The 18,000-nt window shown below is 36.6% G+C and overlaps 1 long non-coding RNA gene across 1 annotated transcript in view; it reads right to left on the bottom strand.

Annotated features, from left to right (window-relative positions):
- Positions 1 to 5,289: 5,289 nt before the first annotated feature.
- Positions 5,290 to 18,000, bottom strand: part of LOC127059536 (uncharacterized) — a 176,072-nt gene continuing 163,361 nt past the window's right edge. The window contains exons 4-5 of the long non-coding RNA XR_007777464.1: positions 7,228 to 7,273; positions 5,290 to 5,366 (exon numbers count right to left, since the gene is read on the bottom strand). This is a non-coding gene — a long non-coding RNA (uncharacterized LOC127059536). The remainder of the gene's footprint in view (positions 5,367 to 7,227; positions 7,274 to 18,000) is intronic.

Here is an 18,000-nt window from a genome sequence, read left to right as displayed (position 1 = left end):
CATCCTGATCTTAGAGTTAGGACTATGACATACTCCAAAATAATACCAAAAAACGAATATAGGAACTGTCTGAGTTAATTTCTCATCTGTTCTTTATAAGTTTGGTAGAAATTCTTATTTTTACAAAAAGTTATTTTGTAAATAATCACTAAAAATCATAATTCTTATCATAAGTTAAAATCTATTTTAGTTGCAAAGACACCTTTTTTCTGACAGAAAATTGAGTTTTTTAGTTTGCTTAATAGAGTGACAGTTTAAGTCAATATTATGCATACTACATAAAAAATGGAAATGGACAGCAAAGTTAGCAGTGCAATTCTGATATATAAAACTACTTAAACATATGTTATGTATGACCAAATAAAATTAGCAGTGGGAATTTCTGGTTTGTCTTGGTGGGGTGATATTTCTTTTTTTTTTTTTCATTTTGTTTGGGGTTTTTTATTTGTTGTTTTTTTGTCCTGAAGCTATGGTTTCCAGATGTGTGGGATCAACAGTAGTCTTGGAAGTTTTGATGGTGTGTTGTGGCTGAAGGCTTGAGACTTTAAAGATGCAAGTTATGTGCAGCAAAAAGAACTGCAAGGAAGTGCAGACTGGCTGGAAACATTAATGTTTAGAGCTCAAAATTAAAGCCTATAAAACTGAATAGATAGGAATCATTATATTTGTCATAAGGAATACTTCAGGCTGGCAACATATGAAGAGAAGATTGTCTATAAAACCTCCACTGGTTCAAATTGTGTTATACTCTGATTTCAGTGGCAGTATGTAACTGATCTAAGAAGACAGAATCCTTTCTAATGGATATGGCTTCATTGGAAGTCATGGTTTTTATTGTTTGCTGATAATCTGTACTTTATATGTATATGTCTTTACAGTTTACCCTGGAAATAAAAAAACATGGTTGCAAGAGTATACAAGACAAAAAAAGGATACCCAGCTTGATGATAATTGGAAGATTTAGCAAGTGTTATAGACATGTCTTCCTAGGATAGTAATTTGGCTGCTCCACAGAAAAAATGTTGTAGACATTTTTTGGTATAATTACATTATTCCCTTGAAGGTTTCTTTATATCCTGTTGTTAGACAGATTCTGGTAATGCTGGTGCAGCCCACTTTAAGAATTAAAAGGGGTCTGACCCCCTGCTTCTAGGGTCAGTTCTTCCCCAAAAACTCCTAATGTGGCTTTCTCACAGAGGTCACAGGAGCAGCATAAGAAGCAGACTTTCAATAAGAAATTACTACAAGTCCATAGTCTGGGTATGGGGAGCTTTGATGAGAATGGAAATAAAAAGGAAGAGGAATGGATTAATTGCTTATGCCAGCACTAGACTGAAAAAAAAATAAAGTAGCATCCACAGTTGATTTCAAATTAAAATTCAGTTTCTTCAGTATAGTAGCAATGTATTATTAAGGGAGTAAATGGTTTAATTCTTTCTTAAACAGCAAAAACATTTTGGCATTGACACTGTCTTTAAGGCTTGAAAGGAAAAAATATGACTGAAGCCCAGCAGATATAAATAAAAAGTTAGGACATGTTTCCTAATCACATTTACAGATTATTTTCATGTACCCATCAGGTTAAAAACCATTTTTAAGGTAGGCAGATTTCCTTTCCTCATCATATGTAATGATGCTATTTCTTCTCATAAAAAACCCCAGTAGATAACCAGTACTCAGAACAAATCTTGGATTTCTGGGGATAAGCTTCTAAATGTGCTTAGATCTCTGTGCATATCCACCCATGGAAAAAAATACAAACCAACAAACAAAAAATAACCAAAAAAGAAGCTTTCTCCTTGAAAGAATATGTATAGAGCCAATCTAGCAGGTAATTCTCATTCCCTAAGAATTTGCCAACTCTTTTCTAAGGAAGTTCTGCTTTCACCCCCAATGAAAACCAGTCCAAGATGTCTATGTAACTTCATCATGCTGTCTTGAAAAACTTATAAACTATGGTGAATTGAATCTTCTGTCTCTCCCTCACAGTAGTTGAATGATAATTGCATGTACTTCTGGATTTTGGACTATTCAGTGGATGTCACTGAAGCCTTCAAGTCATGAACCTCAGCTGGGTTGTGCACAAAGAGCAGCTGGGGCCTGAGCTGTGAAATTCCTCATATTCATACAGAGAGTGAGGAAAGGAGGCAGTCCCTCCTGTGTGGGGAAGGGGCAGCAGGAGTTGCTTCAGTCTCACAAGCCAAATTCATGAGCAAATCATGTGAGATACAGATAATTCACACAGGGACAACTTCTTAAGCATTTTCCTCACCCTCCCCTTTGCCTCTCCTTTTTCCCCCCAAAATGAGACAGGTTCTGATGGAGTGATTTGTAAACCTTGTGAGGTTTACAAAATGTTGTCTATTTGGATTCAAATCTGCTGCTACACTTTTAAGTTTATGTGCCAGCCATGTAAGAAGGAGGACATATGTAACAAATGCCCATTATTGCCTATAAGTTTGTTTCTATATTAAAATTTGGATACCTTGCTGACTTCACCTACTTGAGGTACTTGGACATTTTAAAAAAAGGATATATACTAATACATTCTCTAATAACTTTCTTGCCCTAATAAATATTTTAGGCTTTCTGTACTGCTGTCTATACAATTGATTTTATTTAGGTCAATTAAAAGTTCATGAATGTTGTTTTAAGGAAAAAATTATGGGTGGATTGGTTATAAAATATCTGAGGTGAGAGGATATACCAATATCAGGAGAAATTTAGGTTCCTTCAAATTCAGTAAGTCTATGCAAAACAGAAAAAAAAGGAGGTCTCTGTACAGATTTGAGTGAATTTGGTGATAAGCAGTGGAGAATGTATATCAGATACCTGATATACATTCTCTCTATATATATAGATCAGTTTTCCACATGGTAGAAACACTCACTGTCTCAAACCACTTCTTTTTCCAAGCAGCCTTGGACAGACATAGTTTCATTTTAATAGAGTAGGTGATCAATTAAAAGCAGTTAATAGTCTTTGTGAGCTTCTTGTCATAGTAAAATAAAGAAGTCTACAAAAAAAAAAGTGAGAATCTTATGACTGACAGTTTTATTAATAAGATGATATGAGAGGAATCTTGGAATTCAGAGCAATAGATTGCTAAGGCTCCTGCTCCCTGTGGACAAGAACAAGGTATAAATCTTAAAAATTAAATTCTTTACATTCTTGAGACTGAGTTGAAAACAGTAGTTTATATTCAGGCCTGCTTGGGCTATTCTTGATTAAATTAGTGTTTCATATAGTATGATGTAAATACATCTCCAGTAAGCTTTTCTCAGTCTGACGTGTGCTACTGCCACCAGTCTCCACAAGTCTATAAATACAACTCTCTAACAACAATCAGATCAGCTGTGTGTGGCAACATACAAATATTTCATAACCACAAACAGAAATATATACTGTAAGCTCTTTGAATATAACAAATGTGGGCATTCTCTATCTTTATACATTTGCATTCTCTGATGAAATGTAAGGTAAAATATACCTTAAAAAGATAGTGGTAATACAAATAATTGTGGTCAGTTCTAACATTTGGGTTATTTCAGAAAAATTTTGGGTGTGCTCTGTTTTCAGTTGTGGGTTCAGGTTATGTCAAATGTCACACTTCTGTCACATTTTGTAATTTTGCACTTGCAACAACAGAATACTTGAATAGAGTTCTGACTAAGTCACATCGTACATGGAGAAATATCTCTATGATAACTGTGAAACTCAGTTTCTGGAAAACTCTACACTGGACTGTAAACAGCTTCCAAGAAGAAACTATTGACCTTTGATTTGAAGAAATATGATTGCCAAATATGTCCAAGAACTTAAGCTGTGATGTTCTCATTCACAAAACCTTTCAAACACTTCTAGATGCAAAGGACATCTTCAGCAAAGATTTGTCAGTGCAGCAATCATTTTCAATGACTACTATCAGTAGAGGCAAAAATTAACCAACCAAACCAACTCTGCACACCCATACCAAAATAACCCAAAACCAGCAAAAACCCTCCAAAACCTGAGGAAGGTATTTCAATTCTATAGGTTTTGTATCCATTTTGGTATCACACCTATCATGGTAAACCTATACAATAAGATATTTAGATAGACATATACACATTAAAACACTTCTTATAAACTTAACTTTATAGTTACTTCTTTATTAAGATACCTCTTTTTTTTTAAATGCTTATTTTAGGAAGACTTGTTCCCTGCCTGCACATCATTTCCATGTTGTTCTCTTTTCAGAGGAGAAAGAATAAACTTTTGAAGTGCCTAGCTATGACATCTGTAAATATAGCTTGGAAAAAATTTGTGGATGAGGCTGAAAATTATGGGTCTTAGGGACTGCTATTGTGATCACTGCTTGCACAGGCAGGGAGAAGAGATTTCTTGTCTTAATCTGCACAAAATGCTTTGTAAATGGGCTGAACAGGGAGTCAAGAGCAGTCTATGCTGTGGTTCAAGAATAAGGAAGTTTAAAAATACTGTGAGGAATATAATGAGTTCATTTTCTTACATCTTTGGTAGATTCCTTGCAGCTATTAAGAGGGCTCCGAGCTACCATTTCCTTCCACAAACTGAGCAATTAAGTGCCATCTCAACAATGCACATTCACAGGATGGATTCCAGTATAGACTTTTCTGAACAATTTTAAATCAGGAAAAAAAAAAACCCAAAACCACAGAATGCCCACTCATTTAGGCTTTTTCACTGTCTTTTTAACAAGAGAGTGAAAATCACACTAAGAATCTGCTGTGCATTGCACAAATTAGACAGTTTCTTGGGTGAGCAGGATTGTGATACGTAGTATCTTTCTCTCCTCAACACTTTGTGGTGTTGAACTGCGTCATCAGTAATTTTTTATTATTTTGTAAAGGCGGTACAATCAGAAACAAATTACATTAGTTGAAAGCTGGGCTTGGGTTGGTTGAGTCCTTGTTTCTTTTCACAAGTAAAGGAGATCACCCAGTGCTTTAGAACAGAAATGAGGAAAAGCCACCTATCATGGCCATTATAGCATCAATGGGAGATTATTGTGAATGTCTCAGCGTTAGCATTGCTGCTGGATTACTTTGGTGCAGAAGAAAGTCTTGCTCAACCAGAGCTCCACAATGGGATTCGGCTCTGTCTACGACCACTCTGCCTAATGGTGGAGTGGCTAATGCCCTCACAGCCCCTTGGTAGGGAGAATAAACACTGTGAGTAATCAGCAGAAAATAGCCCAGGGAAAAAGAAAAATATGATAATTTCTTTCCCAACTAGAAGTCTATGAAGAAGTAAGGTATGATTTTATACCTTGCAGAACATGCTTTGCCTCTTCCTGCCTTCATTTTCCTCCTCTTTTGAGTTGGCTTCTTTTGGGTGGATAGCACCTGGGGGTAATAGAATTCTTCTTGATTTTAAAAACACAACTGATGAAAAAAAGCTGTATCTGTTGCTTAAAGTTTCTGGTCAAAGTGCTAGACTATGCAGCTGCTGCTGTTGTTATTATTTCTTCCTTTGTTTTCATAGTTTAAGGTGAGACCCTGTCCTCCACCCGCTAACTATTGGGGCAATAATTGCTTAGATGTACAGTCTGTACTTGAGTAAAGACATTTGAATTGGAACTCTGCAGGCTTCTGATGTTTCATGTTGTCTCATTGCCCAAATATCATACATGCACTGATCTTCTGCAAACTAAAGATTAGGGCTATGTGTTTTTTTGGTTTTTTTTGTGAACTCTTTGAGCACAACTCATTAGCCATGAATTTAGATTTACTGAACTTTTGAACAGGTTTACAACATCAGGTGCCTGTATTTTCATAGAAGCTTGCCTGTGTTGAGTACCTAGGTGGAATTTGGTAAGACTCAATTCTTGTTTAAAATGCTTGAGTGTTAAGTTTCTGTAAATAATTGAGAGTGTGTGTTTGTTCTTAAAGCCTGTTCTCTAGACAGAGATCTTTTATAGATTAGTCAGAGAAGAAAGAAAGAAAAGATCAGAAGGCTTTACAGGAGAAAGTGCTGGAGTGAGTCTCAGGAAATCTGGAATGGAAATCTGGGCCATGGGCTTCCTATATGGACCTTGTATCCCAGTTCCTTCTGTAAAATGGAGGTAGGAGTATTTCTCTGTCACAAGGTCTGGGGGAAATATTTTTAATGTTAAGGAAATAGTGGGTGAGAAGTTTTGATGGTAAAGAAAAAAGACTCCATGGTAAATAACTGAACATGGGAGTACATGCAGCTGAAGTTTGATATTAGTGGCTTAATAAAGCGTTTGTCCAATCCTGTCATATAGTTTGCATGGCCCACTGCTGCAGCAGGTAAAAATAAAGGCAGTGACCCTAATTTCAGTTTTGTATTAACTTTGTGGCATGAAAGGATGAAAAAAGACAAACTGTTTTCCATCCATAGTTAATGCTATTAATGAGTTTGCTACAGAACTATAACTCTTTGTACCTTAGTCACAACTAGGGTACTTTAGAAAATTTGGTACTTGGCATCTCTGTTCTTTTCTTTCTGTTCCTGGATGATATTCCTGAATCAGAGCTAAAAATAAAGCTACTTCTTTCTCTGTTGGTTTTATTTTTTTTTTTTTTCCATTTTGTCTTCAGTTTTAACAGGCATCCTTTTACTTTCAAAGTTCAGGTTCTTGCACTGAGCATCATTGCACTTCATCTTCCTACTCACTGATATTTTAAATAATATTTAGCATGAAATCACTGCTGCAGTATCTAGAACAAGATGGTAACTTGGAGAATTTCAGAGTGCTGGGCAAAAAAGGGAAAATACAAACAAGGAATTGTTTTTCCTGGTTCATATTAATTATGAGGGAATTTTGTTCAAGTGGAGGAATATGATATGGTAATAATGGGAGTATGGTGAGTTTAACTCTTGGTGGTGGCAGCTAATTTTCCTCTTAGAGGTCAAATAAAGTCAGAACTGAATAGTGGTTTTCAACATGATGGTCTAGGATTACTTTAAATTAGAGGAATGGAGAGCTAAATCAGTGCAAATCTAGAAATTCCAGATGTGAATTGGCAAAACAAGGTAGTTTTGAGAGACAGTCCATAAAAGCACAATGAAGCTGAAGTCTAGCAAGGAAGAGAGGTTTCTGGGATGGTTCAGGCCCTTGTTTAGAGTCCAAGGGTGCAGACACACTGCAATCAGGAAACTAACATTAGCTCAGACAGGATGCATGAGTCAAGGATTTTGAAAGGAGATGAAAAACATGGTATTCGGGCATCTGCCACTCACCAATTGCTGGGCACTCTTTGTGGTTCATGCTGCTGATTGGAATGTACTGGAAGGGAAAGAAAAATAGTTTAAATTGGGTTAACAGCTAACATCTGTCATGTGACTTACTGAAAGAGAGATCTGTTTAGCTGCAAAGACATGACCAGAGAGGATACAAAGGGAAAAGCTCATCGTAGAGAGTTTCCTTTTCCCACCACCCTCAGCCCCTCTGATCCTGTTTACCTCAGCTAATAAGGCTTAACAGCTTGAAATACTGAGTATAACCTGGCAATAAAAGCATGTGCAGCCAAAGCTGAACGCTTTGCTATCTTCTTCTATAACGGATTGTATTCCGAATTAACATCTAGAATCTGTAGGTATTTGAAATGGATATCGCAATGGTCCACTTGTATGATTTAATTTAAGTTGGATTCAAAATAAAAGATCTCAGTGGCCTTGCTCAGGTTTAGGAACACTTCCTTTTTCAGGGCATGCTTTGCTCTTGTTGCAGAAACTTTTTCATTTAACGTGTGCTGACCACAGTGCACTTGCTGTGAGCTTTGGACTGGAGTTATGTTAGTAGATGGAAATACCTACTCAGGCATGAATCCACTTTGCATGGTTGGTGCAGATAAACACGTGAAATGGCTTACCCTCACTGTTTTCCTGACCCTCAAAGGGGTCTGAACTCTAGAATCATCTTTGACATATATTTCAATTGATTTTTTTTCTAATATAATTTGATGGTCTGTATTCAAGTACCTTTTGTTTCCCTGTACTCCTGGAATCCATCAGTCAAGAGCTCTGACTCTTTCTTTGTTAAAGGGTCTGTATCAAGAAAAAATTTGTTGAAATTTTGCTTCTGACCTGTGTAAGCTGTTTTGACATCTCTGGCATTTTCCAGAAGCAAGGAGTTCTTAAACTTTGAGTGATTGTTTAGTTCTGTGATATCTTTAACCCACTTAAATTCTCTTGGGTATGTTTGATAATGGTAGACAATGATAAGCTAGTACTCTGAATACACTGCAGCTTGTCTCTTGCTATCAAAAAACCCATGCAATGGTGGAAAAAGCTTTTTCTTGCAACTGAAATTTATTTTCCACAGAAAAGACAGATTTCAAAAGTTTCCAAAATAGCTTGGAAAAACTGAAGTAGAACAACAAAGTAAAACTGTCAGTTATTTTAAGACTTTCTGTATGCATTTGTATAAAATGAGCCCTTGTATTTTTTAACCAGAAATGCTCAGTTCCCTAGCTTATATTTTCTAAAACCTAAAGTTATTTATATTTCGTACTGTGACTTGTAGAATTTCCTCATACTTTACCTTTTTCTTCCTTACAGTAGAGTAAATAAAACTATTGTTTGCCTTAATTTGGCCAACAAAACTTTAGTCTGGAGAGTAGGATTGTTGGGCTGGATGGTACCTGGAGACAATCTGAATCCATTTTTATATATTGTCTCAGATTTATGGGCTCTCAGAGTCTCAGAGTACTTTTGCCTATTGTTTGTATGAAAAAGGGCTTATCTGACCTTTGTGTTAACAGATGTGATGGACTTGCCTTTCCAACATGGATCAGTGATGGAGGTATCTTTGATTTTGTTGGTTTTATCTTGTGAATAAGTTCACCTGTTTTATTTAGAAATTCCCTGGTTGGGAACATCACATTAATACAGTTCAGGGGTTGTTCTACATGTCCATATAATTAAGACATCACAATTATTTTTAAAAAAAACTTAACCTGACAGCTGTGGAACTTGTATCAGATTCACATTTTGTATGTTTATTTTATCTCTTAAGCAAAACCTAGTAGTATGTGTTTGCTGCCTATTGCACTTCTCAAATGGAGGTATTTTCTTTGCCTTATAAGGTGGATTTTACTCAATAACTGTCTGACACTTTATTTAAATATCTTGGTGCAGCCAAAAGGTGTTGCCAAGTTACAAGCCAAGTTACAATTAGGACATCTACTGTCCAGAATATTAGTTGTAGTGCAGGTCAGGTACATGAAAAATAGTTTTTAAATGATATGACTGTTTTGTAATGCTGGTTTGTGTTTAGTAGTAGCAGTGTTTCTTTGAAGACTTCTAAGGGCTCCTTTTTATTTCTTCTAGAGCCTTTTTTTTTTTTTTTAATCACCCAAACATCCAACCCTTCAAATGAATGAACAGGGAAAATGTGTAAAACATTACCACCTACAGTTCTTTCAATAATTTGGGAGACACTTTGAGCTTCTGGAAAGCCTTCTGTCTAATTTCTAGGGATTGGCAGTTGTTGCTATCAGCTGTAATAAATGTGCTGAATCCAAGTGTGTTTCTGAAGGACACAGGCACTGTCTATGTCAGGGTGGTGTCTGGATTGCACAAGAGGAATGAAGGTAAAATCAACATATTCAGCTTAGCTGCACATCCTTCCAGTCACTAAGAGGAGTTTGTTAGGCTGTCTCCAAAAGTGTGATGGGCTGTGTGCACCAGCTGACAATCAATAGGCAGCAGCATTGCCTCCCTGTGCTTTTTTCATTCTAATTTCCACCCCCTGTTTTAAATATTCCTATCTAGTGACTGAATGGAAATTCTGTAGTCTTTTAAATCCACACCTGAAAGTTGAGTCATTCTGGCTATTTTTTTTTCAAAATGTGAGAACACTCACAAGTAGGAGAAGAGAAGTTCTGGAGGGAAGGTGAAATTCAGGACTCTGCTCTTGTGGAAGAGTAAACTGGTGCAATGCAATTCAGGAAGTGTTTAGAGACATTAAATACCCTCATCTTCAGTTAGCTCATGGCTGAAAATAGGAACTGTGACTGCTTCACATCATTTCTGTGCAGACAGTGGCAAGCCTAGATACCCTCAGAACAGATTGTCCTTGGCTGGGCCTTGAGACAGCTTCTCTGAACTCTACAGGCTGAGTAGTCCACAGGGCTGTGATAGAACTTCAGCCTAAGACTTTCATGCCAAAAAATGTCCAGTGTGTTTTCTTTTGTACTATTAGTTTAATTTTTGCTCATTTACTTGTAAAAATTCCCTTGTGTTATATTCATGAGCTGCTGTACCTCAAAATTTGCTTTTGACCTGATACTACTCTTCAAGTACTTGGGATAACTGCTGAGTTTTTTTGTTTCTTTATTTGGTTGGTTTGCTTTGTTTTCCTCCAGAGCTAAGAAAAATATATTGCTGCTAGTGGTCTTATCAGTGCTCCCCAATATATTGTTTAAATCAAAATGTCTAAGGTTTACAAATTTAAGTCTATGATCTAAAAAAAGAAAATAAGCTTGAGACATGGTTGCAGTGGATCTTTTTAGGTGTGTTGAGACCATTGTGTATCATCTGTTTAATTTGATTCCTATTTCATTTATTGCCATGGAGCCTTTTTGAATTCCCCATCAGCCTCTGATTTAGAAATACAGTATCTGTGTTTGTGTATTTTTGCTGTGTAAAGTCTGAAACTAATGGTTCTGTCAAACAGACTAGGCAAAATATGAGTGCAAGTGCTTGCAAAGAATGAAAAAAAAGAAAAGGAGAGCTGGATATTTGGATTCCAAAGTGCCACCACAGTGATTAAAAAATAAAACGTAAAACTCAAGCCATTCATTTGATCTGAAACATAAATACAAGTTCATTTTGAGTTTACAAAACTGAGAACACTGGCATCCTTCAAACCATTTTGGAAAAGCAGCCAATTCAAACTTCCTGAGAGTGAAGTTTGTGGGAAGTGGCTTAACATCTTAGAAAAGTGTTTTGAACCCCAGACAGAATAAGGTATTATGTTAGGCAAAGGAAACTACAAATTGTGAAGCATTTGGTGCATGGTTTGACTTAGGCCACTGTTACAGTAATGTCTGCAACCCTTCAAAATATTCTCATCATGGGGAATGATCTCATTAAAAGAAATTTTCTTCCTTTTCCCTTTCTTCTTCTCCTGTGCAAATAAGGAAATGGTTAAGAGCTTTCAGACACTGCGATCAAACATTCATCCTTACAGACACTTTAAAACAAAGTAAACTTTAAAGATTAACCTGAACTAAATAAATTTAAGAAGGAAAGAAAAAATCTTGTAACCATGTCCTTGGAACCTTACACAAAACTACATAAAGGCCCGCTGTATGAAAAATGGTCTACAGGGACATTTGTGGTATGTGAACCAAGAGTAGGCAGGCCTGAAAAGTGATTTTTACCTCAGACAAGTATCAAGTTAGCAGACAGGGTGCCATCAATCAGGTGAAATTCTGTGTCAGAAGTGGCACTTGGGATTCTGCCTGTTTCTGGTGCACTGCAGCCCCAAGTGGTGGCTGAACTGAGAAAATTCAATTTATTTTGTCTTTACCATGTTAAGAACCACTGCCCTCTTACTGTGTCACTCATGAATATTGCAATAGATTTAAGTAACCTCAGGCAGAAAGAGAAGCTGGACTAAGTTCCCTAAAGTTCCCTTCTTTTCTTTTTTCTCTCAAGGCTTGTCCCAGATCTCCACTGGTATAAGCTATGTGTGCAATGGGTTGTTAACAAATCATGAAGGTGCTGCTGTTGAGCTGGAGGTGATGTGCTCATCTGCAGGTGTGATATATATATTATATATATATATATATATATATATATATATATATATATTTCTATATTTCTGTCTGTGCATGATAAATCATTAAATGTCTCCCCAATTAATGCAGAGTGAATGTATAATTAGATCTCAAAACACTTTTTTGTTCTCTAATGAAATAATTAGGTGGCTACTATTTAATAATGTTTTACAAAATAAATTATGGAAACAGACTTCTTTTTTATTCCAACACTAAAAATTGGTAGAAATGCTATATTTCATTTTTTCATGAGCACCTGTGGAAGAGCACAAATGTATCAAGTATAGGTAAAGTCTGTAATGTTAGAAAGACATTTATTTTTGTCATGAACCTTGATTTATGGAGTTCATTAGCAAAAGCTGGTGCATATTATCAGGTATTCATTTCTTTGTGAATGAAAGCTTTGCCTGAAGTCTAGGGGTGAAACACAAGCAAGCCCCCAAGCCTGGGATTTTGGCCACAAAAGAAAGCAGTAAAAGATGTAGAGAAAAAAAAAATTATTTATGACTTCTTGAAGATCCTTCTGCTATCAATTCTCTGTTATATCTATTTATCTTGTGTCTTGTTTCAGAAAGTAAATCTACCTCCCTAGTAGTTTGTTTGATATTTAAAGCTGAAAAAAGACATTTTCTGAATTGCTTTTCATCTCATGAATATTATAAAGGCTCTAAAAGTGATGGTTTGAAAAAAAGCTAATTATAGAAATATTATTATTTAGATATTATTAAAGGTATCATTAAAATAGCTTTGTGCATTTGCTGTGTCAAAAGACATAACAGTAAAATTGTGTAAGGAAATTCACATGCTACTGGGTTTGTGAAGCTTTTTGGTTGCTTTGATTGTTGTTTTTCATATATTACTTTAAGTGGTAAAGTTCACTTTTCTTTAGTGTTTTCTGTTCCCCAAAAGATGCAGCAGGGTTTTTTTTTCAGTAAATATTAAAGACAGTAGAAAACAAAGTGATGATGCACTTCTGATTATCCACAGGTAACAACAGGCTCTCAGGTTGAGAGGTATCCCTCAGCAGAGGGATACCAAGTTCTCAGTTGGGTATATGAAAAAAGGACTTGGGTACAGGGAATGAGAATTCCCTCCTAAAGTGGGGAGCAAGATGAGAGCAGCATTCCAAATGGCTTCCCCTATCATGCTTAGCTCAGAATCAGCCTGCCCAAAAGGAGATTCAGGGGAGACCCCATCACACTCTACAGCTGCCTGAAAGGAACTTGTAGCCAGGTTGGGGGGTGGTCTCTCCTCCCAGGAGAGCAACAGGACAAGAGGAAATGGCCTCAAGTTCTGCTGGGGGAGGTTCAGGTTGGACCTCAAGAAGAATTTATTCCCTGGACAGCCCTTTCCAATGCTTAACCACCCTTTCAGTGAAGTGGGGCAGTCACCATCCCTGGAAGTGTTAAAGAAATGGCTGGATGTGGCACTTTGCACTATGGTTTAGCTGATGTGGTGCTCTGTCAAAAGCTGGACTGGACAATCTTGGGTGTCTTCTCCAACCTTAATGATTTTATGATTCTATAAAACATCAACTCTTGCATGTTTCTACATTCAGGGTTGTCCAGGAGAGTGATTTTTGTTTTCCCTACTACCTTGCTGTTTTCATCATCTTCCCTGGAAACTCAATACCATTGCAGGGACAGAAGTCAAATAACAGTGGTTTATACTCTGCTGTTTAATGGATGTGAAGGGAAGATTTACCATCGTTTTTATAACTTGTTCCACAGAGGTTCTTGAAACAAGAAAGCCCTTTCCAGCAGCTCCTCTACTGAAAGCAGCATGAGTATGTTCTGCTGCTTTTCAAGTAACAGAATTTAGGAGACTTTGAATGTGGTGAGTCTTTACTGGAAGGATATCAAAGGGTTCTATTAATTTGTTTTTCATTCATGGTGTAAAGGCCCTTCATGGCTATGGGGCAAGGGGCTGTAGCACTCCCCTGCTGTAGCAGTAGCTCAGAGGCTCTCATCAGCACAGTCTAGATGTACTTAATTTTCTGTTGTTTGACTGATTATTAATAGGAAAGAAGTTATACCACAATCAAGACTTTTGCAAAACTAGAGATTCTTTGTGGCTGGAGCCACAGGGAATGAGGAAGCTTAACTCAGAGCTAGCAGAGCATTTCAGCACCATCAGCATAAAATCCAAATGTATTTTCTAATTTTAACTTTTTTTTTAACTTTTCTAACTTTTAGAAAATGCATATGACAATACATCTAATCTGTATTGAATGAGAATCCTGTTCTGCCTCCTCTGCTTACACCAAGGGGCACAATGTTAAAGGTAAGATGTGGTAGATTCAGCTTCACTCCTCTCAAGAGCTTTCACATCAGGGAAACAATGTCATCTTTGTCATATTTGGGGCATGAGAGAGCAAACCCTTTGCATTATCCTTTTTCTTTTTTTTTTTTTTTTTTCAGTATTCACCTTTTTTCTCCCTTCAGTATTTTTTCAGTGATGAGGGAGATGGATCTTGGGATTTCTACATGCATGCAGAGCATTCTTAGTGCCTCAAGAGCAGTGAACTGGTCTGTTCTAGCCTATACCTATGCCTCCCAGAAGAATGACTTCCCATGGAAATAATTCTGTCTTTCAGAAAATTTAAAGTGAATTCAAAGACTGAATAAAAATCCAGTAATTCAAAATCATAAAGATCTGAGCAAAAGCTGGTTGTGTGGGTGAGTTACGAAGCTTCTGTGATGAGCTTCCACTTTTCTTGCCTGGATGTGCCTGGCACTGAGTGCACTCACTGTGCCACACTCCAATCCCTCTCCAGCCCTGACAGTCACTGTTCCCTTCCTGCTCTACAAGAGGAAGCCCCTAAGGCTGCTGGTAACAAATCTCTTCTGCCAACAAGGAGGACTGGGAAGGAAGACACTAAATTGACATCCTTCCCTGGGCATTGTGGCATTAAACAGCTCTAAAACAAAGACTTAAAGGTTTCATGCCAAATGCTGTTTATTATTTCATTTTGAGCACTCAGGAGGCTTCCATCACCAAAATCTCTCCTGTCATATGTGGTGAAATAAAGTTCAGGGTTTGCATTTGTAGCCAAAACCAACAAATGAGGTAGGAAACGGCCAAGGAAAGAACAGGAAAAAGGGAACATTGTTAAAAACTATTATTTTTTAATGCAATTTTTTACTATGAAAACAATAATGAAACATTTATAATCCTATCTGACACATTTATAATTCAATCTATACCTTCATTGGGAAGGTATTTTTCTGTCTATTAAGATGAAAGACAGAGGTGATTAACACTTGTAAAATGAGTATCAGTGAGTAGATATATTTTTTCCAGTTTATCTGCTAGCATCTGACACAGGTCTCTGTATGTATATTCTAATGACAGAAGAATTATGCATATAAATAACAATATTTGCCCAAAAATGCCCATCATGAAATCTTGTTCTTACACCTCACATCTAAACATTATTTTGTGCTGCATTGCTAAAAGGTGTATTAAAACCATCTGTAAACGTATATTTATACATAATTTATATGTATAAATTATTATGTGATTTGTTTCTGCCAGATTATAGACTTTTCTACTATTTTCACATACTTTCTCAGGAAGGTCATTCTTTTCCCATAGTCAAAGTATTTTCCTGTGTGCTTGGTCCCCTGATCTTCCCTTGTCATGGGGCATACTAATGCCATGTAGGAGGGTCTCAGTGTGACAAGGAGCATCCCTTTCCCACTGTGTGGCTTTCTGACTGAATTTGGAAAGAACAGTGACTCTTTTCAGCCATTTTTAATGGAGTTTGGGAAGGGGGAGACTGAGATTATGATTGAGAGCACCTCATTGCAAGTTAGCAATGCTGAGATGCTCAGCTAATGTGATATGCTTTGATACAGCAGGTGTTCAATATTACTACTTCATTTTTAATTCCCTATAAAGGTTGTTTTAAACTGTACAATACCCCAAAAATGAAGCCATTACTAATTACTCTGTAGCATTACAGCAAAAGAACTCCCAGGCCACCAGAGCAGGGGTTATTTGAATGGCTAGAGGTTTTAGAGCAAGGTCTGAGGTCTAGCTGAGAAACATTCCCAGTTTCCAGAAGAAAGCTTTGTGTTTTACTTGTAGATTTAAGCTTCAGCACAACCTTCATTTCAGATTTTTGTTGGTTTTGCTCTGGCATTTGCAATAACAATGATGACATTTAATTTTTTGGATTGTACACCAGAAGACAACTAAGCAGGTGCAGTACTACACAGCAACAGATGGTCTTAGAGTTTGTTCTCCATGCTTGCAAAGAACATAATGAAAATAATTCTATTGAGGATGACAGAGTAGTAGTGATATCACTTGCTGTTTACTTATGGATAAACTTTCTCATATTAATTTTTTTTCCTTTGCAACCAGAATAAAAGCTTTAGTTTAAAAAAGATCTAATGCTCAAAGCAATAAGTAGAAGATGTTTCCCTGTGAAGGAAGCATTTATTTAGTGATCTCCATGGGATCAGGGTTTTCTTTGGTCTAATATTCTCCAGTGTGCAACATGTATAGTGAAAATGGTATTTTTAATTATTGATTATACTTTTCCTCTGATAGTTAAGCACCTAGTATTGAGAAAAGTTCACTAGAATGGATTTCTACTTTTTTTCCACAGTCCCATAGAGAGGGCTGTTCCACTTGATCTGCTCAAATCCACAAAATCTCTCAAATGGAAAAGTGGCTCACATAGACAGCCAGTGTGTATTGGCTGTGGCTACACTGCTTTCTTTCCTAACTATATTAATTTTCTTGGCTTGGCCTTCCCCTATGTTATGAACTTTGTTGGAGAGGAAGATATTTAAAGAAAAAAATCTTCCCAAATAGCTTCAGTTTCCAAAAACCTTAGTGAGGCTGTGTGGGAAAGGACGATGGACTGCCAACACAAATACTGTTTGAAAGGATGGAGCATGCAAAGGACTGAAATATCAGTCTGTAGCAAGACTTATAAACTAAATCTTTATGTGATAATTTCTTCTGATACTGCATTTTAACTACCATCCCTAAAGGGTCAGAGCCCTCCACATTTAGTCCCATTACTCTCATTTGAATAACTTGAGCTTTGTATTTTAATATCAGCATGGACATTAAAAAAAAAAAGGCAATTGCTGTTAGTCCCAATAATTACCCTCTTGAAACTGCTCCTATTTTATCCTTTCAATGAACCTTTATTTTCACATTGTTCACCATGATATTGAGAATGGAGTTAGTATGAAAGAATACATATATTCATGGTAGAGTCATGTATCTATAATTAACACTAGGAATTGATTAGCTGTATTTCTAAAAGTGACTTCAGAATAATATGTAAGAATTCTTATTCTTTTTACTATCTGTGGACAGCTAAACAGAATATTAAGAATACCTGCATAGCCAAGCCTACCATGCTACAGGGGATGGCAGTGAAGCCTCAGCTGGAGCAGTCTCTACTGGTTCTGTAGACATACATTGCCTTGTCGCTTCTAAACCCATATGCCAGACCTAAATTTGTAAGCAAGATAGCATTTTGAATTTTAATGTTTAATTACCTCTTACTTTACTAAAAATTTAATACACAAAAAGGCTATACCTATGATGAAAAATTGTTCTGTGCTCAAAAACCTAGCTTTTGACAACAAAACTGCATTTCTCAGCCACCTACATTTTCCTAAGTTAGAAAGTAAATTAAAATCATGTAGAAGCAGTTCCAGAATAGACACATTTTCCAAAAATTCTCAGGTACACTTACCTGGAGCAGTGTGTGGTATCATGTGAGATGTTCTGGCCAATAGAACATTGCCTTTACAGACTCCTTCAAGTCCCTGCCCTTCTCTTTGTAGGTTGGTGAAGAAACACACAGAAGAAATCTACACCTGACCTGCATTATACTGATTTCTAATTCGAAGGATTAATTTACATTGTGTAATGAAATGCCAATGGCTCAAAGCAATAGTAACCTGACTTACTACACAAAGTCTTAATTTCTGCCAGGTAAGTAATTTTTCATTTTAATTTGGTCCTTTCTGCTTTTTCCTAGCTTTGCAGGGAAAAGCTAGGAACTGTTCCACTAGTTGTACTGGAACCAGCCTACTTGCATTTAAGTACAATATTTTTATTGGATATGGCTTCATCTTCTAAGAATGACAGAAGCCATAGTGAGCATAAAATAGACTTTCCAGATATTTTTGCATCTTGCAATGAAACTGGGTCATTAGTAATTGTAGCAGTGTTGTTAAATTTGACTTTC

This window comes from Serinus canaria, chromosome 4, assembly GCF_022539315.1.
Source record: "Serinus canaria isolate serCan28SL12 chromosome 4, serCan2020, whole genome shotgun sequence".
Taxonomy (NCBI): Eukaryota; Metazoa; Chordata; class Aves; order Passeriformes; family Fringillidae; genus Serinus; species Serinus canaria.
Note: the sequence above shows the minus strand (reverse complement) of the source record. Positions and strands in the feature narration are given on the sequence as shown.